The 27,642-nt window shown below is 45.0% G+C and overlaps 1 pseudogene across 1 annotated transcript; it reads right to left on the bottom strand.

The window, feature by feature from the left end:
• Positions 1-91: 91 nt before the first annotated feature.
• Positions 92-27,642, bottom strand: LOC311135855 (annotated as a pseudogene). The gene is made up of 8 exons: positions 27,636-27,642; positions 22,805-22,883; positions 15,029-15,847; positions 7,029-7,139; positions 4,986-5,859; positions 2,140-2,226; positions 1,100-1,242; positions 92-303 (listed from the first exon to the last, which is right to left on the bottom strand). The product of its transcript is annotated as an uncharacterized misc_RNA (transcript).

The following is a 27,642-nucleotide window of genomic DNA, read 5'->3' as shown; positions in this document are numbered from 1 at the left end:
CCCCAAAAGTTGAATGACCGTGTCAGCTGTAAGGGGAAACCTGTTGTTGCGTGACTCCAGTGTGTTGTAAAGTAACTGGGCCGGTGTAGTGTCAGATGGCGTGCACCACCTTGAAGTGGGCCACGGTCTGTTTCTCCTGCTCTTGCCGTTTCCTCAGGGCTTCCAGTGTGGCCAGCTGGGATAGGTCGAAGCCCTCCAGGAGGCGACTGTGGCCCCTGGGGCCCTCCTGGGCCCACTCTGGCTCTCTGGTCTTGAGCTGCAGGGGCTGGGGCGCCACCTTGGGCCGCAGGATGCACCTGGCGCCTCCAGGGCCTGAAACAAAATGCAAATAAAGGTATCATTTTATTTAGCACTGACAGGTATAATGACGATGCAGTATAATACCATTATAATGCATTGTAAGACTGTATGATGCTCTTATAATTTCCTATATCATCCCTCTTGACTAAATAACAGCCACCTTGAGTCAATTGAACTTTGCTTTAAAAACTTAAGATTACATAAAGGCTCATGCTTATAACAAGTAATAAAGCATTATACCTGTAGGCTTTAAGTAAAGTGTTACAGAAGTATAGTTTGGAGATGGAAGGGGAAGGTACACCTGCAAGAGCTGATAAACAACTATGCTTTCATATGGCTGAGTGAACTTGGGGATCCAACTTTGTGACAGAATGTTGACGTGTCCTTAATCGTTCTCAGACTCGCAATCTCAGTGCAGGGGACTAATTCATTATATGTAAATAACAAAAATGGGGACTGGAGGTGCAATACACTCAAGCTGACAGATGATGATGATGATGGACAAATTGACTGAGGAAACCGGGAGGAGATGGATGCACTTGTTGTGAAGCGATGTTCTCTCTCTCTCTGTTTTTTCTTTCTTTCTCTCTCTCTCTCTCTCTGTGTCTCTGTCTCTCCAAGTCGTTTTCTCTCTCACCCCCACTCGCGCTCTCTCTCTGATTCTCTGTCTCTGTCTCTCTATCTCTCTCTGATTCTCTCTCTGTCTCTCTCTCTCTGATTCTCTGTCTGTCTCTCTCTCTCTGATTCTCTGTCTGTCTCTCTCTCTCTACCGCTCTCTCTGATTCTCTTTCGGTCTCACTCTCTGTTACCGTCCTTCTGGGAACCATGTTGTCACTGCCCAATGGGTTCCTGGCATCCGGCAAGAAAGGGAATCCTACTTATCTTCTTGTTCTGCTCGCGGATCACATTTGAATACAGCTTCTGTCGTCTCATTTTCTCGGCCTGGGCCACGTTGTGAAAGAACAGAGCGAGAGAGCAGAGGGGGAGATTACAAAAGAGTGGGTTTAATTAACTGAGCCATTTCTCCCTTAAGGCCCTATTCTCTTTGTGTATACCTCGGCGGAGCCTCTCTACACCGCCCGACAAAACCAAATACAACAAACCATTCAGCGGGCCTATCAACATTTACACATATCATTCACTAATAGGGCCGGCCCTAGAGACAGAGGCAGCCTCAATCTAGTGCAAATTGGCCATACATGCTCACTTTAAACTCTCAGGGATTAACAAAAGATACATCAGACCCCAAATACCACTCAACCTTCCAGGGCTACTCTCATTTGCTTTGTAAATCCAATTTAATCTGTTCAGAATGAGGCAAGTCTTTAATGAGAAACAGGGACAGAGGGGTGGGGGATAATGGAAGCACAAAGAGACTATTGAAGATCATCAGCCAAATAAAATGAACTGGGTAAATGGATTTATGGGCCATCTAATCATTGCTGTTGTCTGTTTTAGACCTACATTTGTTGTTGTTTTATTAAAACAAACACTTGTATTTTTTAAGTGTTAAAGTTAAATAAGTGTTACAAGTTAAACATAGCTCAATCTGTAGCTCAATTGGTAGAGCATGGCGCTTCTAACGCCAGGGTAGTGGGTTCGATCCCCGGGACCACACATATGTAAAAATGTATGCACACATGACTGTAAGTCGCTTTGGATAAAAGCGTCTGCTAAATGGCATATTATTATTATTATTATTAAAAGTTAAATTTCTTCAAATGTTCAATTTAAGATTGCTGAATAAAGTAAAGCATAGAGTACAGGATTGTTGGAAGCCACATGGCCATATTATTAGATGGTATGACTACTGGTTATAAGGTGGGAAGAGGCACTCACTGTAATTTCTGTGGTGGTGTAATCAGGCGAAAGGCCGCCAAGATTCACGTCCTGCTTCAGCTGCTTGTAGTCCTTCAGGGAGGAGGCCTAAGACAATACACGTACATGCATTTACATTTACATTTTAGTCATTTAGCAGACGCTCTTAACCAGAGCGACTTACAGGAGCAATTAGGGTTAAGTGCCTTGCTCAAGGGCACATTAACGTCATTTAGCAGACGCTCTTAGCCAGAGCGACTCACAAGGAATACTCACAAGGGGGTTAGAAGGAATACTTTAGCCTATCCCAGGTATTCCTTAAAGAGGTGGGGTTTCAAATGTCTCCGGAAGGTGGTGAGTGACTCCGCTGTCCTGGCGTCGTGAGGGAGCTTGTTCCACCATTGGGGTGCCAGAGCAGCGAACAGTTTTGACTGGGCTGAGCGGGAGCTGTGCTTCCGCAGAGGAAGGGGAGCCAGCAGGCCAGAGGTGGATGAACGCAATGTCCTCGTTTGGGTGTAGGGACTGATCAGAGCCTGAAGGTACAGGGGTGCCGTTCCCCTCACTGCTCCAAAGGCAAGCACCATGGTCTTGTAGCGGATGCGAGCTTCAATTGGAAGCCAGTGGAGTGTGCGGAGGAGGGGGGTGACGTGAGAGAACTTGGGAAGGTTGAACACCAGACGGGCTGCGGCATTCTGGATGAGTTGTAGGGGTTTAATGGCACAGGCAGGGAGCCCAGCCAACAGCGAGTTGCAGTAGTCCAGACGGGAGATGACAAGTGCCTGGACCAGGACCTGCGCCGCTTCCTGTGTAAGGCAGGGTCGTACTCTCCGAATGTTGTAGAGCATGAACCTGCAGGAGCGGGTCACCGCCTTGATGTTGGCGGAGAACGACAGGGTGTTGTCCAGGGTCACGCCTAGGCTCTTCGCACTCTGGGAGGAGGACACAGCGGAGTTGTCTACCGTGATGGCGAGATCATGGAACGGGCAGTCCTTCCCCGGGAGGAAGAGCAGCTCCGTCTTGCCAGGGTTCAGCTTGAGGTGGTGATCCGTCATCCATACTGATATGTCTGCCAGACATGCAGAGATGCGATTCGCCACCTGGTTATCAGAAGGGGGAAAGGAGAAGATTAGTTGTGTATCGTCAGCGTAGCAATGATAGGAAAGGCCATGTGAGGATATGACAGAGCCAAGTGACTTGGTGTATAGGGAGAAAAGGAGAGGGCCCAAAACCGATCCCTGGGGGACACCAGTGGTGAGAGCACGTGGTGCGGAGACAGCTTCCCGCCACGCCACTTGGTAGGAGCGACCGGTCAGGTAGGACGCAATCCAGGAGTGAGCCGCGCCGGAGATGCCCATTTCGGAGAGGGTGGAGAGGAGGATCTGATGGTTCACAGTATCAAAGGCGTGTGTGTGCACACACACACACACACACACACACAGGTAAATGCTAAATATTACTAGAGAATAGTTATTATACAGGCATGTGATGAGAAAAACACACACACATTAGACTTGGTTCTGGAAATTATTCCTGCCTAAGTACAAAAATATCAAATTTTGCCTTTACACAGGTCGTTCATAAGTGCCTGTATGTTTGTGCCTTTTTGAATAAAAGGGAGTTTGTATTGCACCCTGTGGAGTGGAGTCCCAGGGACAGGTTGACAGAGAGATGCTCTCTCTCCTAGGCAGAGAGAGAGGGTAAGCGCCTTAATCCGCTATGTACGTCTGAGGTGCACTCGAGAAGCAATCCACAAGCTGCCCCAGACAATAGAAGACTAATCATTCCAGATCGGACTGGCTCCTTTTAGGGGCTCAGGCCACTTTGGAATTAGCCATTGGTCATGGACACTGTGGGACAGCTTCTTTTTTTTTTTTTCTTTCTTTCTTTTCAACCCCCTCCCCACCCTCATCCGCTTTCACTTTTGTGATACCCTTCACATTGGGGTGTTTTACAAATCTACCCTGTAATCTTGTCAGACATGATGGCGAACATGGCAAAGTGGGGATACATGGAGAGGAAAGGGGCAGGGGGAGAGGCTAGTGGCAACTGTGGTGTAAAGTGACCTCTAAATACACACACACTGATGGGTTAGGGAAAAAAGCTAGTCAGATCAAAACTTGGCAACCGTAACCATCATAAGAGCATCAGTTACCTATCTATAACCTTTCATAGACTGGCCCTTATTACTGTCACTGGGTTTCCAATCCACGCTTAAATTATGGTAATAATGTGATAAAATAAATTCTCTGACTAATTGACACCTTAACAATTATCTGTAGAATATCAATTTAAGTTAGCTACCTACTAAATAAAAAATAGTAGGCTACGTTATAACATTAACTGAGTGTTTTGTCTTAGAAAGTGAATGTCTACTACTCTATGTGGATGTCTGCAGTCTGTGCTACACTACCTTATGGGAGCGGGGCTGACTTTCTCTGTTCCTCAGTGGAACACACCGGCAGGGCTCAAGCTGGTGAACGACAAAGAGGCCGTCATTACATGCAAATGGACATCTTTGCCTCACTCTCTCTCTTTTATTCACCTTATTTTCTAACAACTGGATCCGGCCTGTGAGGATTAAAAAAATAAAACCACTGTGGGGGAGTCAGGGAGTATCAAAAATTAGAAAAACGATGGATAGAGGACTATCTTTTGCTAAATATGACAGCGAAGAAATATAACTAATTTTCAGAGGATATCATCTTTGTTGTCAAAGCACATTGTTTGTGCGACTTGTGTGACTGATTATGCCCTTTGAGATTAGGCAAATGGCTCTCATGTACTGTAATTAGACCGGTAACCGTATTGAGAAATGTAACAATGTCCTGGCTAGTTAGTGTGGCAATTAAAGATTAACACACACACACCCTGTAAGTGACTATCTCATTCAGGTAACCCTCAGAGCTGCTTCTCTGCATAGAGGTAAATCGCTGTGCAGTTCTGTCACTGCCCAGCTCCAGTCGTTGTTTTACCTATAGAGGGCAGCACTGTGTAGGAGCCGGAGGAGTGTTGCGTCTGGGAGGTGTAAGTAGACGTGTGACTATCCTCATCATCATACTGCAGCACAATGTGGTTTTCACGCTGCCATGGGGCGTTCTCCTGGTGCCAGAGGTGCAGTGGTTCTCTGCTGCCTTGGGAGAGAGGGGGCATCCCTGGGAAGCCCTGTCTGCAGCGAGAGCCCCAACCTGGACTTGGTGGAGACACAGCAGCCTGTGGAATCAAAGTGAGCTGTACCGAACCGTCTTGGGGGAAGGAGTGAGTGCTTGGGTGGGAGTCAGGTTTGACGAGGATGGCGTTCCTAAGCGCTACGTTAGCATTAGGCCTGTATCCATCTGTAGACTGGAGCTTCCATTGGGGTCCGGGACCGCTACAGGGTGAGGTTATGGTGAGAACGACATCCTGGTGATTGTGTTGCAGGAAAGGGAGGAGCTCGGATGAGGTGTTGAGGTTGATGTTGAGGTGGACAGTGGGGGGCTGTGTTAAAGGGATGTGTTGGCACTGGTGTGGCCGGGTGTCCAGTATGCTAGACTGGGAGTCTGTGCCACTGTGCCTGGAGGTGGGGTGAATGCTGTGGTTGGTGGTGGGTGTAAGAGTGGGGGAGGGAGTGAGCCTGGATCCTGGCTGCGGGTCTGGGGGTGTCAGTGGCGGGGCTCAGGTAGCAGTCTCTCTGTCTGGCTTTGCCCCCCTGAGTTTGGGATTGACTGTCCACTGAGCTTTCTTGTCTTTGCAGATCTGAGTAACCTGTGAGTAGGGCTTGTAAAAAACAGAACTCACATGTGGAATAACATCACAGCAACCAATAGGCTAAAAGCAATATGATCAGCTCAACAACGACAATAAGGAAAAAATTAAATACTAGTTCAGGGGTAGGTCAATATCAATGATTTAGGAAACGGAGGTCAAATGAGTTGTGAAAATCAGGACTTCCTGCATTTGTTAAAATAATGCTTGATCGATGAGTCCTATGCATCTAACAAGGACCCTATTTGACCAAGGAAAATAGGGTATAATAATCAAATATTTCAAGAACCAGGAGGACGCCAATGTACTGGACATGTTCTTTCATTGATAAAAGCTTTGGAAAGATACAACCTCATAACATACTTCCCATGATTGAGAAAAACCAAAAAAATACTTTAAAAGATTATTTGGAAAAATACAACCTCATAATACACTTCCCATGATTGTGAAAAACAAAAAATACACTTAAAATGATTATTTTAAACATCAGATTTTCAATTTGTGAACAACATAAGAGGGGTATCATCTGTTCCTTAACTCAACGTATCAGTGGGACGACGGATGGAAGATTCCACCCAAAATGCAGAAAAAATACCCCTCTTTCCTTATGTAACTGAAGCTTTGTGGCTATTGTCGTGGCCATGGCCAGAGAGGGCCTTTCATGTAATGTCGGAGCTCCTCTGAGCATGGCCCTCACAAATTATTCTGCCGGGCTCTGAGGCTGTGTGCCTCAGCATCTAATGCCTCTGATTTAGCAAACACCAGCCTTCCCTCATTCTAATGGGAAAATATTTACACTCCTCTCCTCTGCCAAGGCGGCATTAGGGTGACCGCTCAAGTGCTCAAAATAATGATGCTTCTCTCCATTCCCCTTGCTTTTTCCTGCCTGTAGAGGCTCCGTTTCAGGAGTGTTTTCAGGCGAAGGCTCTATTGTGCCTCGACAACTCTATCAGACGGAGATTGGGTCCATCGTGGAGGTAAAATGGAAATCCCAGGTGACAGTATTGCGTCCACTGTGCAGACATTTTCATCTTGACCAGAAAGCCCTTCGCTGGCAGTTATGCGTCATAAGGCAATGAGGTGTTGTCGTAAGCAACGCCCACCAAAAACACACACAGGAGAGAAAATCAACGGGATCATAATGTGAAAAGGAGCGGAGAGGGTCCCACCTTGAGTTGCTGGGTTTTTTGGAGCCACCTCAGCTCTGGGTCTGAATTGTCCTCTTGGCTTTCCTTCTCCTGGCTCCCACCAATGGTAATCTCCTCAGTAGTATCCGAAACCTTTGGATAGAAAAAGATAAAAGATTAAGGAGAGTGGGGCAAAAAGTGTCATTCAAAATTAAAGAGGGGGGAGATTGAAAGACATCAGGTATCTAGATGGGAACATTTTTGTCTGTGCTGTGTAACACTTGTATGAATACATGGTTTGCATAAGAGCAAAGCATATTGGAGGTAAACATTTCAACACACGATAAACTGCGAGTTAATCAATGACAGTCCAGTCAGGTGCACAATACTCAAAACTGCCCAATATATCCCTTATTTTCCTCAAATAATGACAAAAACACTCCAAAGAAAAATACTATTTTGAGAGAAAGCATTTTGAGGCACTAAACTGCAGGCTTAAAATTTGTTACAAGAATACTTTCGCTAACCACCAAACACACTCTACTCTGTCAAATCTGTAGCATAGGCCTAACCTATTTTTTGTTTTGTTTTTTCGAGTAGCCTGCACAACAATCAATTCCCTCACGTTTCGGCCTAAGCTTCCACAAACCCTCACATTATATCCATTCTCCTTCATTTTGTCCTATAATGCACCGTTTTTTGAGAGAGAATGTCTTCAGCTAATGCCGTAATGAAAATCATTTAGTTAACTTGGAGCCCACACCTCGGCATCCCAAGGACAATCTGAGAGGATCGATGGTATTGACAGGCTGAGGAGTTCCTTGTTGAATGGCACTAATTCTGGGAGAGTGAATAGGCGAAGGTCAGAGAGAGTGAGTGGATGGAGTTGTAATATATCCATCAATAAGTATGGTGTCAAACTGTTCTGTCTATCTGCTGAAAGGCCAGGTATGCGGGGAGCTGGGCTGATAACACGATGCAGTGTCCTCCCTATCTGGGCAAGAAGGCTCACAGATGATTGCTAAGTGGCGAAAAAAGCAGAGCCGGTGTTGCAATAAAAAGCAAATGAAAGAAGTAATTGAATGATATTCTATTTTGGTCTGAAGAGGGACATTTTTGTGTTACTATCATGGTGGGATTTGGTGCAGGATACATGTGACGTTATGGCCTATCCTCGAACAGAAACTGGTGCTAAAATGGCTGCCAGCAAATAATCTAGGTGGACCAAACAATCCATAGAAATACATTTCATGAGTAGTAGCCTAACTTCTCAATGTGAAACCAGGGAAAACTAGGCCTATATTGTATCATTTCCATTTCAATGGCAAATATTTGAAAAACATGTCTATTTAAATACTGATATTTAAAGAGTGGTTTTGTAACCAAGTTAGCTGTTGGTCAATTGGCACATCAAACTCAAGGTGATCCTGACAGTGTCCAGGTGTGACGCTGTTGGAGCAGCAGCTGTTTTGTGTATAGATCAGTAACAGGTGTCAATGATTCCACCACAGACACCATCCACCCATCCACCTCTCTCCCCCCAGCTCTCCCATGGCAAGATGGGCCACAACCTCTGCCCATGCCCCCTGCCACTGCCTTTTATCACCCATTATAAAAATCCCAATCAATTGGAGCCAAATGATCTAAGCCAAATTGCATTTTGAGCATCGTAAGCTGTGTAATATCTATTCTGCTAAATTGGGGTCGTAATTGCCCTCCTCTCGGCGAGATGAGCCACAACAAAGTCCAGGCAATCGCAGCATGCCATTTTACCTCGAGCCGCCCAGGAAATATCAGCTTTTGCAATGAAGACTTCAAAGGGCTGCGGATCTTGGATTGCTATTTGCTTGCTATTGTGGCCAGGCCCAGGCAATCTTGATTAGGTGTTTACACTGAGGTAGGGTACATAGTGGCAGAGAGCCCCCGGGAGGCTTTGGTCTAAAGCTATTAAGAGATTGTACATTATGTCCCATGGCTTTGAAGTGAGGGCCTGAGAGACAGGCGAGGGACTCGGTGGGCTGAGTGCAATAGCTGAAGATTGCTGCTGCTACTTCTGTCTTTATCAAAGGGGGCCACTGCTGGAGCCCATCGTTGCTCCTGCCACTCGCCGGCTACAGAGTTGGCGCATTACAAGATTGTGTACATTTAATAACACTGCTAATTATCGCAGGTTGGTTTCCAACGGTCTCGTCGGTCAAATACCAAATTGGGCCTTTTAAAGAGAGCCCAAGGAGCATGCTTAGCTGGGCTCGGATAATGATGGTAGTGAAACTGATGCGATTTGGCTAGGGAATTGGCCTCTTTTGAAGGATATTGTGGACAAAGAGAAGGAAGCGCAAAATGTGCAGCAGAAGTATCCAAACCTAAAATGATATCAGAACAGAATGAGTAGGCCTGGTAATTGTGACTTGTGTTTGTTCTGCAGTTTTGGCTGTTTGAAGAGTGCACCTCCATCTTCACCGATAGGCTATCCTTCTACAAATTATACAACAACTAAACCTTATACAAATGTTCTAAGAATGTTGGACTGCTTCATTTCATGGTGCTGGGTTTCATCAAGGAGGCAGTAACACCCACAAGCTTGATCATTCTCAAACGAATGCACTAAAATAGGTTTTAGCCTACACTACATGCAAATGGGTGACCAAAACTTTTATCCGAGTAAAATATGTTGTGTGGTTAGTAGTAGCAATGGGAAACTAACAAGCTAAGTCAGAGGAGACTGGCAAAACAGATGGTTTTGGGGAGGGAGAAGGCCTGGCTCTTTTTACTGTACAATGCTAACGGCTCTTGACTATGCTAATCTAGATGATACAAGACATTGTTACAGGCCTAGGGGCTCAGATGGGTAGATGGTAGATGAGGAAAAAGGGTTTGGCGATATAGCTACCAGAGAAGCATATACCCCAGCACAGAGGGAGCAGGTTACTGTCCTCAGCCAATTATGCCCCTGTGCCAGGTGCAGGGGGATATCTAAGAGGCTATTGGTAACCATGCCTCTCTGATGTTCTTAATAGCTACTGTTGTACAGATCAACTCATAATAGGCACTACATAGCCAGACATGGCTCCCTTTCCCTGCTCAGAGTGGATAGCAATTGAAAACAGCATTGCTCCTGCCAAATTAATATTCCAGACTGGGTCAGAGACCGCTGCTGCATATTCTCTTGTTTCCATGTGAGCCGACTGAGAAATGACATATTCATATTTTGGATGATAAAAATGGACGGGCATGAGTCTGGTTAGATAGAAGTTTTTGCCTATTGCTTTCTTTTATTTAAAAAGATATGAGGAGAAACTAGGAAGACATGTTCAAATATTATGATTAAGGAAAGGCAGCCTATCATTTGGCTCATATTTGCCATTGAGAGGATTCAAAAGAGAATCGAAATTTGAAGCTGACTATTGATAATGGCAACATGTTTAATATATAGGAACAGAATGGATACGTTTAGAGAAGGCTATTTCCAAAAAAATCAGACAATCTTCACATCAGAAGAGCGTGAACACTAAGGCGTCTCTGTTGGATCATGTAATGTTAAGACACTGTTTAGCCTTTATCTTCAACAGCCAATTGTTGTTGTTGCCTGAACGAGAGTCTGCTATTCATATATTAATGTTTTATACAGTACCAGTCAAACGTTTGGACACACCTACTCATTCAAGTAGGTTTTTCTTAATTTTTTTACTATTTTCTACATTGTAGGATAATAGTGAAGACATCAAAACTATGAAATAACACATATGGAATCATGTAATAACCAAAAAAGTGTTAAACAAATCAAAATATGTTTTATATTTGAGATTCTTCAAATAGCCACCATTTGCCTTGATGACAGCTTTGCACAAAGTCAACCTTTAAACTAACTGTCCAGTGTTTCCAGATTTCTATTAAATATGACTTATAATTAATTACAATATGAGTGAAATAGTCTTCTTAAAAAGCAGCTTCCTGTGTTGGAAAAGTGTGGGCGTATACTGGTCATAAAAAATATTCATGTGAGTAGACCGCTGATTGGCCAGCTCATCCTCCTCAGTGTTTTTTAAAGTGTTTTCTCCAATTTATGCTTTGGCCACAAATGCGAGTATAGGATGAGTCAACAACACTATTTGGGTATGAGTTAACAGAATATGAACTTTTAAAAGTGAGATTTCCCCAGGATAGTTACTTTAAAACTGCAACATTTTCTCTCAGCCTCATGGCATAATGTGTGGAGTTGTCACGATCGTCTTCAAAAGGAGTAGACCAATACGCAGCGTGTTGAGCGAACATGATTGACTTTATTATATTAAAGTGCAAAACCCAAAACAATAGACGATTCGTGAAGTCCACAGTAACAATGACCGTAAAGGAACAAAAACCCACAAACACAAAGTGAAACACAGACAGTTAAGTATGGCTCCCAATCAGAGACAACCAGCACACAGCTGACACTCGTTGCCTCTGATTGGGAGTCATTCATTCAAACATAGAAATGAACCCAACAGAAATACCAACATAGAAATACACCCAATGAATGAACACACCCTGGCTCAACATACAGAGTCCCGGAGCCAGAGCGTGACAGTACCCCCCCCTAAAGGCGCGGACTGCGACCGCGCCTCAATAAGGGCTAAACAAGGGAGGGCTGGGTGGGCATACCTCCTCGGCGGCGGCTCTGGCTCCGGCCTTGCCCACCACCCTCCAATCAACCCCCCATAGCGCCCCTGGTCCGGTCTGACCCCGCTGGCTGGATCTGGACTGGACATAGACGGAGCGGATTGCTTACGCTCCGTTGTGGAGCAGCTGACCGGTCTTACCAGGCTGACGACTCGCACCCCGGCCTTGGTGCGAGTAGCAGGAACGGGCTGAACCAGGCTGACGACTCGCACCCCTGGCTTGGTGCGAGTGGCAGGAACGGGCTGGACCAGGCTGACGACTCGCACCCCTGGCTTGGTGCGAGTGGCAGGAACGGGCTGGACCAGGCTGACGACGCACACCGTAGGCTTGGTGCGTGGAGCAGGGACAGGCCGGGCTGGGCTGACGACGCACACCGTAGGCCTGGTGCGTGGAGCAGGGACAGGCCGGACAGGGCTGGCGACGCACACCGTAGGCTTGGTGCGTGGAGCAGGAACAGGCCGGGCAGGGCTGTCGACGCACACCGTAGGCTTGGTGCGTGGAGCAGGGACAGGCCGGACAGGGCTGGCGACGCACACCGTAGGCTTGGTGCGTGGAGCAGGAACAGGCCGGGCAGGGCTGTCGACGCACACCGTAGGCTTGGTGCGTGGAGCAGGGACAGGCCGGACAGGGCTGGCGACGCACACCGTAGGCTTGGTGCGTGGAGCAGGAACAGGCCGGGCAGGGCTGTCGACGCACACCGTAGGCTTGGTGCGTGGAGCAGGGACAGGCCGGACAGGGCTGGCGACGCACACCGTAGGCTTGGTGCGTGGAGCAGGAACAGGCTGGGCAGGGCTGTCGACGCACACCGTAGGCTTGGTGCGTGGAGCAGGGACAGGCCGGACAGGGCTGGCGACGCACACCGTAGGCTTGGTGCGTGGAGCAGGAACAGGCCGGGCAGGGCTGTCGACGCACACCGTAGACTTGGTGCGTGGAGCAGGAACAGGCCGGACAGGGCTGGCGACGCACACCGTAGGCTTGGTGCGTGGAGCAGGGACAGGCCGGACAGGGCTGGCGACGCACACCGTAGGCTTGGTGCGTGGAGCAGGAACAGGCCGGGCAGGGCTGTCGACGCACACCGTAGGCTTGGTGCGTGGAGCAGGCACAGGCCGGGCAGGGCTGTCGACGCACACCGTAGACTTGGTGCGTGGAGCAGGAACAGGCCGGGCAGGGCTGTCGACGCACACCGTAGACTTGGTGCGTGGAGCAGGAACAGGCCGGGCAGGGCTGTCGACGCACACCGTAGGTTTGGTGCGTGGAGCAGGAACAGGCCGGACCGGGCTGGAGACGCGCACCGTCCATTTGGTGCGAGGGGCCGTAACAGGCCGGACCGTACTGGGGACACACACCACTGGCTCTACTCCGGGAACTGGAACGGGCCGGACCGGACTGGTAACACACCCCAGTACCTCTCGCCGTGCCTCTAAACCTCCTTTCCCTACTTTGACCAGTGGCCCCCGTAACCTGGTGGCCTTTTGAATACGCCCCTTCTCTGCCTCCGTCAGCCCCGTCGTCCATGCCCTGTGCCCCCCCCTAAAAAATTATTGGGGGTGCCTCTCGTCCGTCCGACGATGGCACTGCTGACGCCGCTGCTCCTCTCTCGCCAGGGCCTTGATCCTACCCCAAGGTCCCTTGCCCCCGAGCATGTCCTCCCAGGACCACACTTTGCCCACCTGGGCCATCGCCAGCCTCTCCATCTCCTTTCCCGGCGCTTCCTCCCATGTCCAGTCTGCCTGCTCCTGGACACGCTGCTTGGTCGTTGTATGGTGGGTTTTTCTGTCACGATCGTCTTCAAAAGGAGTAGACCAATACGCAGCGTGTTGAGCGAACATGATTGACTTTATTATATTAAAGTGCAAAACCCAAAACAATAGACGATTCGTGAAGTCCACAGTAACAATGACCGTAAAGGAACAAAAACCCACAAACACAAAGTGAAACACAGACAGTTAAGTATGGCTCCCAATCAGAGACAACCAGCACACAGCTGACACTCGTTGCCTCTGATTGGGAGTCATTCATTCAAACATAGAAATGAACCCAACAGAAATACCAACATAGAAATACACCCAATGAATGAACACACCCTGGCTCAACATACAGAGTCCCGGAGCCAGAGCGTGACAGGAGTAGCAAGAAATTAGCTTTAAAACTGCAACATTTTCTTTCATCCTTATGGAAAAATGTGAAGAATAGCATGAGATGAGCTATAAAACTGCACATTTTTCTCCCCGACCCCCTGTCTATTGTTCGTCCACCCCAATATCTATACCACACTTTCTCCCTTGCCCTATACAGACACAGCACCTTACCACAAGAATTTCAAAATGACTAGTCCAAATTTAAATTTCCACAATAAAAAAATGCCTTAGTGTATGAGTGGTGTGGGACATGGCCTTCACTAATCCAGTGTGAGTGTGAACTAACCTAACCATTTGAAATGATCATTATCCAGTAGCAAATAGCCTAAGTGCGTAATAGGTTACAGTGAACAGTGGGGTTTTATAACTAACAATTTCTCTCTCTATGTATATAATTTTCAACAGTAAAATGTATTTATTCTGTAGGCCTATGAGTAGAATATGACTTGTTCTTCACTATACCGGTGAGATTGTGTGACCTATTGAAATTGTCATTTTATTAAATAAATTTAAATAATTGTCTATTCTTGTGTAAGTGGTGTTTATTTTGCATATCATCATGTCTTGTGCAAAAACAAACTCCCTTTGAGGACAACACCATTTTCTTCTGCTACATCTAAGGGAACTGGAAGCTTGTAAAATGAGAGACATTGGAGACGTTCTCCTTCCATTCGTCGTATGTGTATCTTTGCACCTTCCTGAGGGAAAATATATACATTTCACATGTAAATGGCTGTTGGTTAAGCCATCTCAGCCTGTTTAAATTGGAGTACAGAACAAACCATTAAACATCCTGTTGATTTACACAACACACACTTCAGGTAGTGAGTGGGTTTAATAATAATAATAATATGCCACTTAGCAGACGCTTTTATCCAAAGCGACTTACAGTCATGCGTGCATACATTTTTGTGTATGGGTGGTCCCGGGGATCGAACCCACTACCCTGGCGTTACAAGCGCCGTGCTCTACCAGCTGAGCTACAGAGGACCACAGTTTAGTAGAGATTAGGTGAAAGGAGATGTGAATTTATCACTATGTTTGTGCAGCTCCTAGTGACTAATTTTATAACTGCAACCTATTCAAGGAGAGAGAGGCAAAAAGAATGGCGCAAGGGAGTGAGTGAACAGCAGGAGAGCCCACATGTGGTCTTATTTCTCTTCAACCTAGAATAACTGCATACAAAACCACAAATTCAGAAAACTTGCATGAAAAAACACAGTTTATCTCACCAAATAAATCTACCTGATTTGAGCTATCTGATTTCACCTCCTTCTGTTGTGCATGTGCCCTCAGGTATGAGCCCTCTTTGGCTGTGTTGATCCCCAGTGTCACTCTGTTGCGTTCAATGATGTCCTCCCTTGGGTTGTCCGGCTTTCTGTTGGACAAGTGCCGCGAACCCTTCGATTTAGAGGACGTCGAATTCTGTGACTGTTTCTTGGTTGCTGTCACACTAGCCAATCCATACTGCTCTTGATCATAGTAAATCTGAAACTCTTTATCGTATCTGTCATGTATCTCCCTGTATCGCTCTTCCAGGTCAGGAGAGCTAGCTTGGCTTTCACCACCAGTGGCATTGGTTTGGTTCTTCACACCTCTGCTGGCCTTGACTCTCTGGTGTGGGTTTCTTTCCATGGCTCTTTCAGGTGGCACACCAGGACTTGAGTGGGTAGATTCTGGCAAGCTATCCCCCACAACCTGGTTCTGATGAAGGTTGTGGTAGGAAGACGCAGGTGAACCTCTCTGGTAGCTTGATTCTGCAGTGGATGGAGGTGGTAAGACGTTAGGTGTTGTTTAGACTGAAGTTTGTTACTTGTGATTTCTAGAGTCATTCTCTCTACAAGAGCTGGACTGCAAGCAATGATTAATCTGTATCCTCCTCTTCCTGAAAACTCCTCTCCTCTCTCGCTATGGCTCTCCTCAAATTATTTATCAGAGTTGTGGGATTCTTCCTCGAGTGGAAGTTGTGAGGTCATCTCATCGAACTGTCAAGCTCCCTCAAGATGAATCCTCCAGTTGGGATCGTAGCGCAATTCTGCATAGGTTTCGTCGTAGTGGATCTGTCTGCAAAGTTTGAGAATAGAAGAGTTAGCAGATGATTTACATGCACTACATGACCAAAAGTATGTGGACACCTGCTCGTCGAACATCTCATTCCAAAATCATGGGCATTAATATGGAGTTGGTCCCCCCTTTGCTGCTATAACAGCCTCCACTCTTCTGGGAAGGCTTTCCACTAGATGTTGGAACATTGCTGTGGGGACTTGCTTCCTTTCAGCCACAAGAGCATTAGTGAGGTCGGGCACTGATGTTGGGCAATTAGGCCTGGCTCACATTCGGCGTTCCAATTAATCCCAAAGGTGTTCGATGGGGTTGAGGTCAATGCTCTGTGCAGGCCAGTCAAGTTTTTCCACACCAATCTCGACAAACCATTTGTGTATGGACCTCACCTTGTGCACGGGGGCATTGCATGCTGAAACAGAAAAGGGTCTTCCCCAAACTTTTGCCACAAATTTGGAAGCACAGAAATGTCTGGAATGTCATTGTATGCTGTAGCATTGAGATATCCCTTCACTGGAACTAAGGGGCCTAGCCCAAACCATGAAAAACAGCCCCAGATCATTACTTTACAGTTGGCACTATGCATTGGGGCAGGCATCCGCCAAACCCAGATTCTTCCGACAGACTGCCAGATGGTGAAGTGTGATTCATCACTCCAGAGAGCGCATTTCCACTGCTCTAGAGTCCAATGCCAGTGAGCTTTACACCACTCCAGTCGATACTTGGCATTGTGCATGGTGATCTTAGGCATGGAAACCCATTTCATGAAGCTCCCAATGAACAGTTATTGTGCTGACAATGCTTCCAGAGCCAGTTTGGAACTCGGTAGTGAGTGTTGCAACCGAGGACAGACAATTTTTACGCGCTACGCGCTTCAGCACTCACCGGTCCCATTCTGTGAGCTTGTGTGGCCTACCACTTCGCGGCTGAGCCGTTGTTGCTCCTAGATGTGGCCACTTCACAATAACAGCACTTACAGTTGACCGGGGCAGCTCTAGCAGCACAACATTTTTACGAACTGACTTGTTGGAAAGGTGGCATCCTATGACGGTGCCACGTTGAAAGTCACTGAGCTCTTCAGTAAGGCCATTCTACTGCCAATGTTTGTCTATGGAGATTGCATGGCTGTGTGCTCAATTTTATACAACAGTCAGCAACGGGTGTGGCTGAAATAGCTGAATCCACTAAATTGAAGGGGTGTCCACATACTTTGTATATAACGTAACCTGGGTGTATAACGTAATGTGCTGCACAATTCTATAGACTGAATTCAAAAGTAAGGCCTCATTCTGTCTTAGATTCCACGCACGGGGGCTCCAATATGTCATGACGTGACTTGCATTAATGTGGTGACTCTTATTTATCGAATGAACTAACTATGTTTAATTGTCACTCGATTAAATTAATCATGTAACAATTAACTCATTAGGAATTTGGGGCACCACGCAATAAGTTGTTTAACGAGTTACCATCTCCCGAATTAAACTCATAGAAGATATATATATGTTATATATCGATAACAATCACTATTTAAATCATTACCTCATCAGCCTCATTCTGAATGTTGCATTCTCCTTGAACCTGCAAGAACCCTAACCTCATTGATGAATCCATCAGCAATACACAAATTGGCTTAATTATTTATTTACTAACTAACTAAATAATTACACAGAATACAAACACACACGGTATAGGTTATTGATTACTAACGTAATACAATGAAAACAGGTCCCTAGTGGACTGGACTAACAATAGCATGACTGCTTGGTTAGGGGAAGGAGGGGTCAATAGAAAGAGAGTGAAAGGGAGAAACAGAGATTCAACTTATCGCTCATTCGGATAAGAAATGCAATGCATATTTACGCGTAGCTGTCCTTGATCATCGTCTTTCTCAAAAGGGGTTTGAGTGTCCTGTCCCACTTCGGTGAGACTCGGCTTGTCTTCGAAAGGAATGTTCGTTAGAATAGATACTTCAGATGTACCAACGGTTGTCTGAGATGGGATTGTCCTTCCCAACTCGTGTCTTTAGTGAAAGTTCTAGACTACTTTACATGCCAGCTGCAGACTGGTAATGCTACGGTCTAGTGGGTTTCTTCTTCTTGTGTAGAGATTGAGAGTTTCAGAGTTTCTCACCATTTCAAACGTGTAGACTACCATCTCACGTTTTCTGGTCTTTCTGGTCGAACCATTTTAAGCCGTGTAGCCACAGCTCCACGCTTCCTGGTCTGTAGCGTTAAAGTTCTAACCATTCTAAACGTGCAGTTGCCACTCTCATGTTTTCTGGTCTGTAGAGTGTCAACCATTTTAAGCCGTGTAGCCACAGCTTCACACTTCCTGGTCTGTAGCGTTAAAGTTCTAACCATTCTAAACGTGCAGTCGCCACTCTCATGTTTTCTGGTCTGTAGAGTGTCAACCATTTTAAGCCGTGTAGCCACAGCTTCACACTTCCTGGTCTAATGTTAAAGTTCTAACCATTCTAAACGTGCAGTCGCCACTCTCATGTTTTCTGGTCTGTAGAGTGTCAACCATTTTAAGCCGTGTAGCCACAGCTTCACACTTCCTGGTCTGTAGCGTTAAAGTTCTAACCATTCTAAACGTGCAGTCGCCACTCTCATGTTTTCTGGTCTGTAGAGTGTCAACCATTTTAAGCCGTGTAGCCACAGCTTCACACTTCCTGGTCTAATGTTAAAGTTCTAACCATTCTAAACGTGCAGTCGCCACTCTCATGTTTTCTGGTCTGTAGAGTGTCAACCATTTTAAGCCGTGTAGCCACAGCTTCACACTTCCTGGTCTAATGTTAAAGTTCTAACCATTCTAAACGTGCAGTCGCCACTCTCACGTTTTCTGGTATAAAGGTTGATTTGTTTTTCAAGGCTTTTTATTCCCTCTGGGTAAAAGGGGCGTTCCATCGTGATGACACGATCTCTGATGTCTCTCGGGGCGTGGCTAGTCACTGTGCATAGTTTATATGAAAAACGATTATCTCATTAGAAGACTAAAATCACATTCCTATCTTCATCAAAATACTCTCATACTTAATCATATATTTTATACAACATTTTCGATGTACACTTGATAGATAGAATATGTACACTTTCCGAGTTACAGTTATTTCTTGATACCATCCTTAATGACATCACAAAATATGACATGATTATTCTTTAGATCCCCACTGACAATTCCAAACATTTGGTGGTCAGGAATAATGTTCCAATGTCCAATCTTTTGACATTAGAGTTTTTAGACGGCAAGAGTCTCTCTGTAACAAAGAGATTTCTTTCTTCCCATACTAGAGACCAAAAGGAGTCATTTTCTGCAAACTATTTATGACCGACTGTTAAGTCATAAAACCGGCCCAACTCCACCTTCTCTCCTGTGGGGGGGGGGGGGGGGGGGTCTGGCTATCTGTCAGCCATTTGCCAAGCTGATCTGGCACCTTGATCCTCACCAAGGAGAGAGTCATGACATTACCAACCTCAATCAGAACACTATAATGGGAAAGCTCAATGTGACAGATTAAAACATAATCAAAGGTACAATAGGCTGGCCTTTGTTGAAATAAAATAGAAATGGAAGATTATTATTGAATTCAAAAGTATTAGGACCAAGTAGGGCACCATCCCTGAAATAAAGATCTTGGGATAACCAGAACACAAGCTTTGAGAGGTCAGAAGTACAAGAGGTGTTACTGTACACCTCAATGATACTGATGGGGTCCTAAAGCAATGAGAGTGAGTCCTACTTTGAACAGACAAGCTGCTGTTTCAAATTGAATTTGACATCAGCACATTATCTGCCTGTATTTATACGTAATCTCCGTATTTTCACCTCCTTATCCACTAATGAGGGAGTGTCTGAAGACTACTACTGGTGAATGGTTCACAAATGGCAATTTTCTGCTGATAAAATGGACTGGAATTGCTACCTAATGTGCCCCTTCTAACGGTGATGAAAAGATCTCATTAAAATAATTAGCAGATTGCCTCTTTGTTGTGCTGCTTTGCAGATGAGGGGAAGCGTACTCCGCATCTCATGATGCCCCTGCGCGGGGCTTCCTAGGTGTAGGGTACTTCACTCAATGAGGCCAAAAGGGTAAGGGATGGCTCAGTAATGACTCAACTGCAACAAGCTGGAGAATGTATTATGGATGCAACACAGCTGGGCGACACCTTCTTTACCGTGCACAAAACAACACCCATTGGCTATTGTATGGCAGCCGAGATACAGACCAGTCACGCAACCACCACCACCATGCACAAAAGGTACTCGGTTGCTTTCAAGAAACAGTGTAGGACTAAAAACTGAACTGTGTGGGAAGTGAAAATAGATTATGTGTTTCTTTATCAGAATTCTAAAGAAATTGCAAGGTAAACATAGAAACATATTTCACTTAATGAATAGAGGTGCTTGAATGGGGACATTAGGGAGGCTTTTGATTGAATGACAAGTAGGCTATACATGGGTGTAAAATGCCCACTGTTGTGAAAGGGGAAGCTTGGCTTTGAGGACAGCGCTGGTGAATGGTGAGGCTATGAGACTATGACACTGGGAAATAGGGACTGTTCTCAGGGCAGACAATCTGAAATGGACCCTTTTGTGATGATCTGCCATGGTCATTTTCACTGAAACATTGTAGGCATACGTGGTGAAGTAGATCACTTGGCAGGCATCAATCTGCCCCGAAACAACAATGAGAGGATAGCCCCTCTCTGTTTAGGGTGAAATTATTATTGCGAGGCCAGTGAAGAAACAATTTGAGTAGATGGGGAGAGTGAAAAACAGATGTGGGGGTCGTCTCTTCAGATTCCTGCATCAGAGAGGTCTCTGGCATGTTGACAATTAAGCGCCAGACAGGGGAGTGACCGCTTATTGTGATAACCTCCAACAAAATGAAAATCTAATTTGCCTTATGATGGCAGTTACTCGGAAAGTACCAAAATGAGCCTACACGTCTGCTGACAGCACAATTAATTTGCCAATGTTTGCATCAGGCTCAATTACCAGCCTTGTTCCATTGTTGAGTGAAGAATGAACACAGATTCAATTTCTGTGCTAGTTTGTGAGGAAAATGCTTGATTTTTGCAAGAGTTTTCCATATCAAATTTTACATTAGCACTGTATTATCAACTTAATTTGGATTAATTTGTGTAATTGAAAAACAGTCAGTTTCCAATGCAATAAACAGATTAGGACTAATTAAAATGTTGTAATGTTTATAAAATACACCTTTTTTCAAGGGAATGCCTTGACTCATTTGAAAACAATCACAGTTGGTTGTAACATAATTATCAATAAATAATGCCCTGTACTTCCCCTGTAGCCTATTTGTATTTTGGACACTTCTGATTATGATTTAGTTTTTAGTGTACAACATAACATGTTCCAGGCAAGATTTTAATAAATACTTTGCATATCTAGCTAAGCTAAACTCAAATCTGATCAACTTGTTCATACATTACAAATGGCAAAAATCTGTAATACACTAATGTTATAGGCTACACTACCCTTTGAGATGCACAACCATAGTGAAGAAGAAAATATATTTGAGGTGCCACTTAGTATGATCTACTACTGCCACCTACTGACCAAACTGAAAATGTCCTGAAGTTTATTTTGGGAAAAGATAAGATAAATGTTTAGGCCTATTGGCAGTGATATGATGCATCTAGACAGGTCACATTAACTGTTGGCCTATTTCCAATGGCTGAGAATCTGTCAGATTCTGTCAGAATGCATAATAGAATTTGGATGAACTTGGCAGATTGACTGAATCTCTTAGTCAAACCATTTCTGAATGGTGTTTGCCTTGTTGTATCTGCATCACGAGACTAATAAAATATTTTACCCTTTTACCTTTATGACCTGCTTTGTAAATACATTTTGAATGTTAGACTAATAGTTGGATGTAGCTCAGTTGGTAGAGCATGGCTCTTGCAACGCCAGGGTTGTGGGGTTGATTCCCACAGGGAACCAGTACGGAAACAAATAAATATATGAAAATGTATGCACTCACTACTGTAAGTTGCTCTGGAGAAGAGTGTCTGCTAAAATGTAAACAGATTTGTTGAAGAGTCACATTGATATTCAGCACAATGTCTTAGGGGAAATCTATTATTTCCCCCTTCTGGATCTCAAACCTCATTATTTTTCATGCTCCTACACGTGGTTATTCTAACAGTATTAAGTATAGGCCGAGTCATGCAAATTTGAACAACATGGTTCAAGACATGATCTCTACACTAATGTTCGATATGGGGAATGAAAATGGTCCTTACAAAGCTATTACATTGTAGTTGTATGTGTATTGTGTAGGCCTACTTTGGTTGTTGTTATGTGTAGACTCATCTCTGAAACCCAGAACAAAAATCTTGCGTAATTGTGTGAAGCTCGTTTAAATTCTCGGGGGAGAAAATATACTAGAATGGGTAGTGGAAGCAGGGCGGGAGCTCCACCCCCCTCTCTGCAAATTTGCGGCAAGTCTATGGGCCAAATGTCCTCTCCCCTTCCGAAATCGTTATTTCTCCAAATGATCAGTGATGAAGAATCTGAGCACCGTAACAAAGTTCCTTATTAGTCGTCGCATTTCATGGTCTCTTGACAGACACTACGATACCATTTATGTTACAAGCATCGGTCCATGAGAGATTAGGCTTTGTGTAAGTCTACTTCCATGCAACAGTACAGGGCACAATCTTTTCAGTTTCTTTAGGTTATGATTACAGTATAGCAACCTCAAATTCAAATATGGACCTCGAAGCCAGTTCCACTGCATTTTTTCATTCTTCCCCTCTTATCAGGGACTGATTTAGACCTGGGACACCAAGTGGGTGCAATGAAAATCAGGTAGAAGAGGAAAACCCAGCAGTGCTCTGGACCTTGTAAGGTACAATTTGAATACCCCTGGTATAGCCTAACCATCACCATAGAGCAGTGCTAATAAAGCAAAGGTTTAGGGCCTACCTGGACACCTCTTTGTCTCTGCTCTGCTGCTGGACTTCAATGGGCCTCGGACTGGCATTATTTTTGTTCTGCCTGAGTGCTGATACCTCAGATTAAGAAAACATTAAGATGCGTAGTGTTACGGATACAGGTATCCTGTGTGTGTTTTTGTGTTTTTCCTCTCCTTCTGCCCTAATCACAGGTGTCCTTTATGTTCCTGATTGGTGGTCGTTGGGGTGTCCCACCTGTCCGACATACGTTTGGCTGCTGTTTGCTGAGGTGGACCAATCAGTGGACATTCCTCTGTATTGTACCACCTGTTTCTGGTTTTTCACTTACACCTCCCATTGTTTTAAAAGCCAGTCAGTTGTGTTTGTAGAGAGAGACTATTTTCCGTATGTGAGTATGGATACTGTGGTGTCCTGTGTTTTGTGTACTCACTCATTTGCTGGTTACTCTGTTTGGTAACTTTGTTGTGTGTTTCTGGGAAAAGGGGGATTTAAGCAAGTTGCCCTTGGGCATACATTACTCGTAGGAAGAAAATTGTCTAAAAACACTAGTTAGACCTGAGCGGACCACCCACTGTAATTTTTGTATGAGTAGCAGTAGCTTAGCGGTTCTTGAGGCAGGCAAGATCAGTTTAGTTATTTTTTTTCACTATTGTTTCATTTCTTGGGTCCTGCTCAGCCCTTTTTCCCAAACCTTTACCGTGTGTTCAAAATAAACATTTTATGTTTGACAGTAGCTTATGGTTGTCGGTGTATTTTTTGTTCTCACTGTTTCCATGTCACGATTCTAATTTGCATGAATTATGTTACGGGTCTCTTGTCCATCCACCCTAGACGTTTAAAGCCACGGGGTTCGTAACATAATGTGGGGGTTCGTCTGGGATCTGAACCCGGGACCTCCCGCACCCCAAGCGAGAATCATACCCCTCTGCGAAGGATTACTGCTCCGGTGGTGAGTAAAGCTTTGATCAAATTCTTCTCAACTTTTGGGTTACCTAAGGTGGTACAAACTGATCAGGGTACGAATTTCCTTTCTAAGCTTTTCAAACAAGTGTTAAAATCCTTGTCAGTTACACACCGTGTGTCAAGCGCATATCACCCAGAGTCTCAGGGTGCGCTTGAACATTGGCATCAGACACTGAAGTCTATGCTCCGTAAATATTGCTTGGAATCTGAGAAGGATTGGGATGAGGGAGTTCCTCTAGTTTTGTTTGCTGTCCGTGATACAGTACAGGAATCCCTAGGGTTCAGCCCAGCTGAACTGGTGTTTGGACACACCATGAGAGGACCTATGAAAGTCCTTAAGGATCAGTTTTTATCACAAGAGTTGTGGGTGAAAGAAAATGTGTTAGACTACGTTAGTCACTTTCGTGCGCGCCTACATGGTGCCTGTGCTCTAGCAAAGGAAGCGCTGTCTTCCTCACAGAGACGGATGAAACGGCACTATGACAACCAGGCTGTTTCTCGTTCACTGCAGCCAGGTGACCAAGTTCTTGTATTGTTGCCTGTGCCAGGAGCATCATTGTCAGCATGTTTCTCTGGTCCTTATGTAATTGAAAAGAAACTAAGTGAAACTGACTACGTGATACAGACTCCTGATAGAAAACGCCAATCTCATGTGTGCCACGTTAACATGTTGAAGACATACCACACCAGACCCGTCACTCAGATAGACAGTCCAGAGAAACTGGCCGAGTCGGCTGTCTCTATTGCTGCTACGGCTGTAGTGGGAGGTCATGTTAATGATGTGGACGGAGATGGTTTGGAGTTGCGCAATACTCAGCAGCAGTGTGCTAGATTGCCCAATTCAGAGATGCTGCTGTCTCTCCTGTCAAGTCTGATTCATTTATCGGACGGACAGTCAGATGATATTGTGAGACTATTACACAGTTTTCAATGTCTTTTTAATGATGTTCCTACATGCACAAATGTGTTAGAACATGACATTCATGTTGGAAACGCTGCACCTATCAAGCAACATGCTTATCGTGTCAACATCTCTAAAAGAAAGATAATGAGGGATGAGGTCGGTTATTTGCTGGAGAATAACCTGGCTATGCCAAGTTCAAGTCCTTGGAGTTCTCTGTGCATTCTGGTTCCTAAACCTGATGGGACATCCAGGTTATGTACGGACTATCGGAAGGTCAATGCTGTCACAGTGCCCGACTCGTTCCCGTTACCCAGACTGGATGACTGTATTGACACTGTTGGTGCTGCTACTTATGTAACCAAACTAGATTTTCTAAAAGGTTACTGGCAGGTGCCGTTAACCTCACGTGCCTCCGACATCTCTGCCTTTGTGACCCCAGACCACTTCCTACAATATGCTGTCATGGCATTTGGGATGCGGAACGCTCCAGCCACTTTCCAACGCCTGGTTAACACAGTATTGGCTGGAGTTCCTAATTGTAGTGCTTACCTTGATGATCTGGTAATTTATTCAACTGAGTGGTCTGATCATGTTAACACTCTAAGGGTAGTGTGTGAATGTATAGCAGCCACTTCTCTAACCCTGAACTTAGCAAAGTGCGAGTTTGGGAAGGCCACTGTTACTTATCTCGGTAAACAGGTCGGCCATGGTCAGGTGCGCCCTGTAGATGCCAAGGTCTCAGCTATAAATGAATTTCCCGCACCTACCACCAGAAGAGAGCTACGCCGCTTTTTAGGGATGGTTGGCTACTACCGTAGTTTCTGTAAAAATGTATCTGCGGTAGTTGCTCCATTAACGGATTTGCTCAGTCTGGCAAGAAAATTTGTATGGTCTGAAGATTGTTGTACTGCTTTCAACACTGCTAAAGCACTCTTATGTAGTACTGCTGTTCTTGCTGCGCCAGATTTTGAACGACCGTTTAAACTGCAGCCGGACCAGAGTGGAGTGGACCATCCTGTCTGTTATTTTTCACGGAAATTTAACAAATGTCAGACAAACTATTCCACCATTGAACAAGAAGCTCTAGCTTTGTTATTAGCTCTGCAGTACTTTGAAGTACATGTTGGTTCCAGTGCATTACCAGTGATAGTGTATACTGACCATAACCCCTTAGTTTTTCTCCACCGGATGTACAACCAGAACCAACGCCTTATGCGTTGGGCATTTGTAGTGCAAAATTATAATTTGGAGATCCGCCACAAAAAGGGGTCGGATAATGTGTTGGCAGATGCTTTGTCTTGTGTTTAGAGAACTAGTTTCTTTTTTGTTATCCCGTCAGGATGCTGTTGATCTTTGAATTTTGGGTGTTGTGATGGTACGTGTGTCGCAAACCCTTGTGGTTTGCTCTTTTAAGGGTGGGAGTGTTACGGATACAGGTATCCTGTATGTTTTTGTGTTTTTCCTCTCCTTCTGCCCTAATCACAGGTGTCCTTTATGTTCCTGATTGGTGGTCGTTGGGGTGTCCCACCTGTCCGACATCCGTTTGGCTGCTGATTGCTGAGGTGGACCAATCAGTGGACATTCCTCTGTATTGTACCACCTGTTTCTGGTTTTTCACATACACCTCCCATTGTTTTAAAAGCCAGTCAGTTGTGTTTGTAGAGAGAGACTATTTTCCATATGTGAGTATGGATACTGTGGTGTCCTGTGTTTTGTGTACTCACTCATTTGCTGGTTACTCTGTTTGGTAACTTTGTTGTGTGTTTCTGTGAAAAGGGGGATTTAAGCAAGTTGCCCTTGGGCATTCATTACCCGTAGGAAGAAAAATGTCTAAAAACACTGGTTAGACCTGAGCGGACCACCCACTGTAATTTTTGTATGATTAGCAGTAGCTTAGCGGTTCTTGAGGCAGGCAAGATCAGTTTAGTTATTTTTTTTACACTATTGTTTCATTTCTTGGGTCCTGCTCAGCCCTTTTTCCCAAACCTTTACCGTGTGTTCAAAATAAACATTTTATGTTTGACGGTAGCTTATGGTTGTCGGTGTATTTTTTGTTCTCACTGTTTCCATGTCATGATTCTAATTTGCATGAATTATGTTACGGGTCTCTTGTCCATCCACCCTAGACGTTTAAAGCCACAGGGTTCGTAACAGGCAGTCTGAGATATGGCTTTTTCTTTGCAACTCTGCCTAGAAGGTCAGCATCCCGGAGTCGCCTCTTCACTGTTGACGTTGAGACTGGTGTTTTGCGGGTACTATTTAATGAAGCTGCCAGTTGAGGACCTGTGAGGTGTCTGTTTCTCAAACTAGACACTAATGTATTTGTCCTCTTGCTCAGTTGTGCACCGGGGCCTCCCACTCCTCTTTCTATTCTGGTTAGAGCCAGTTTGCGCTGTTCTGTGAAGGGAGTAGTACGCAGCGTTATACGAGATCTTCAGTTTCTTGGCAATTTCTCGCTTGGAATAGCCTTCATTTCTCAGAACAAGAATAGACTGACGAGTTTCAGAAGAAAGTTCTTTGTTTCTGGCCATTTTGAGCCTGTAATCGAACCCACAATTGCTGATGCTCCAGATACTCAACTAGTCTCAAGAAGGCCAGTTTTATTGCTTCTTTAATCAGTACAACAGTTTTCAGCTGTGCTAACATAATTTCAAAAGGGTTTTCTAATGATCAATTAGCCTTTTAAAATGATAAACTTGGATTACAAACACAAGGTGCCATTGGAACACAGGACTGATGGTTGCTGATAATGGGCTTCTGTATGCCTATGTAGATATTCCATTAAAAATCAGCGGTTTCCAGCTACAATGGCCATTTACAACATTAACAATATCTACACTGTATTTCTGATCAATTTGATGTTATTTTAATGGACAAAAAAATAGCTTTTCTTTTTGAAAACAAGGACATTTCTAAGTGACCCCAAACTTTTGAGCGGTAGTGTAGGTCTTTCCATACTCAGGTCCCTTCTTACCTTCCAT

This window comes from Coregonus lavaretus (genome assembly GCF_964263955.1).
Source record: "Coregonus lavaretus genome assembly, chromosome: 10".
In the NCBI taxonomy this organism is placed as follows: domain Eukaryota; kingdom Metazoa; phylum Chordata; class Actinopteri; order Salmoniformes; family Salmonidae; genus Coregonus; species Coregonus lavaretus.
Note: the sequence above shows the minus strand (reverse complement) of the source record. Positions and strands in the feature narration are given on the sequence as shown.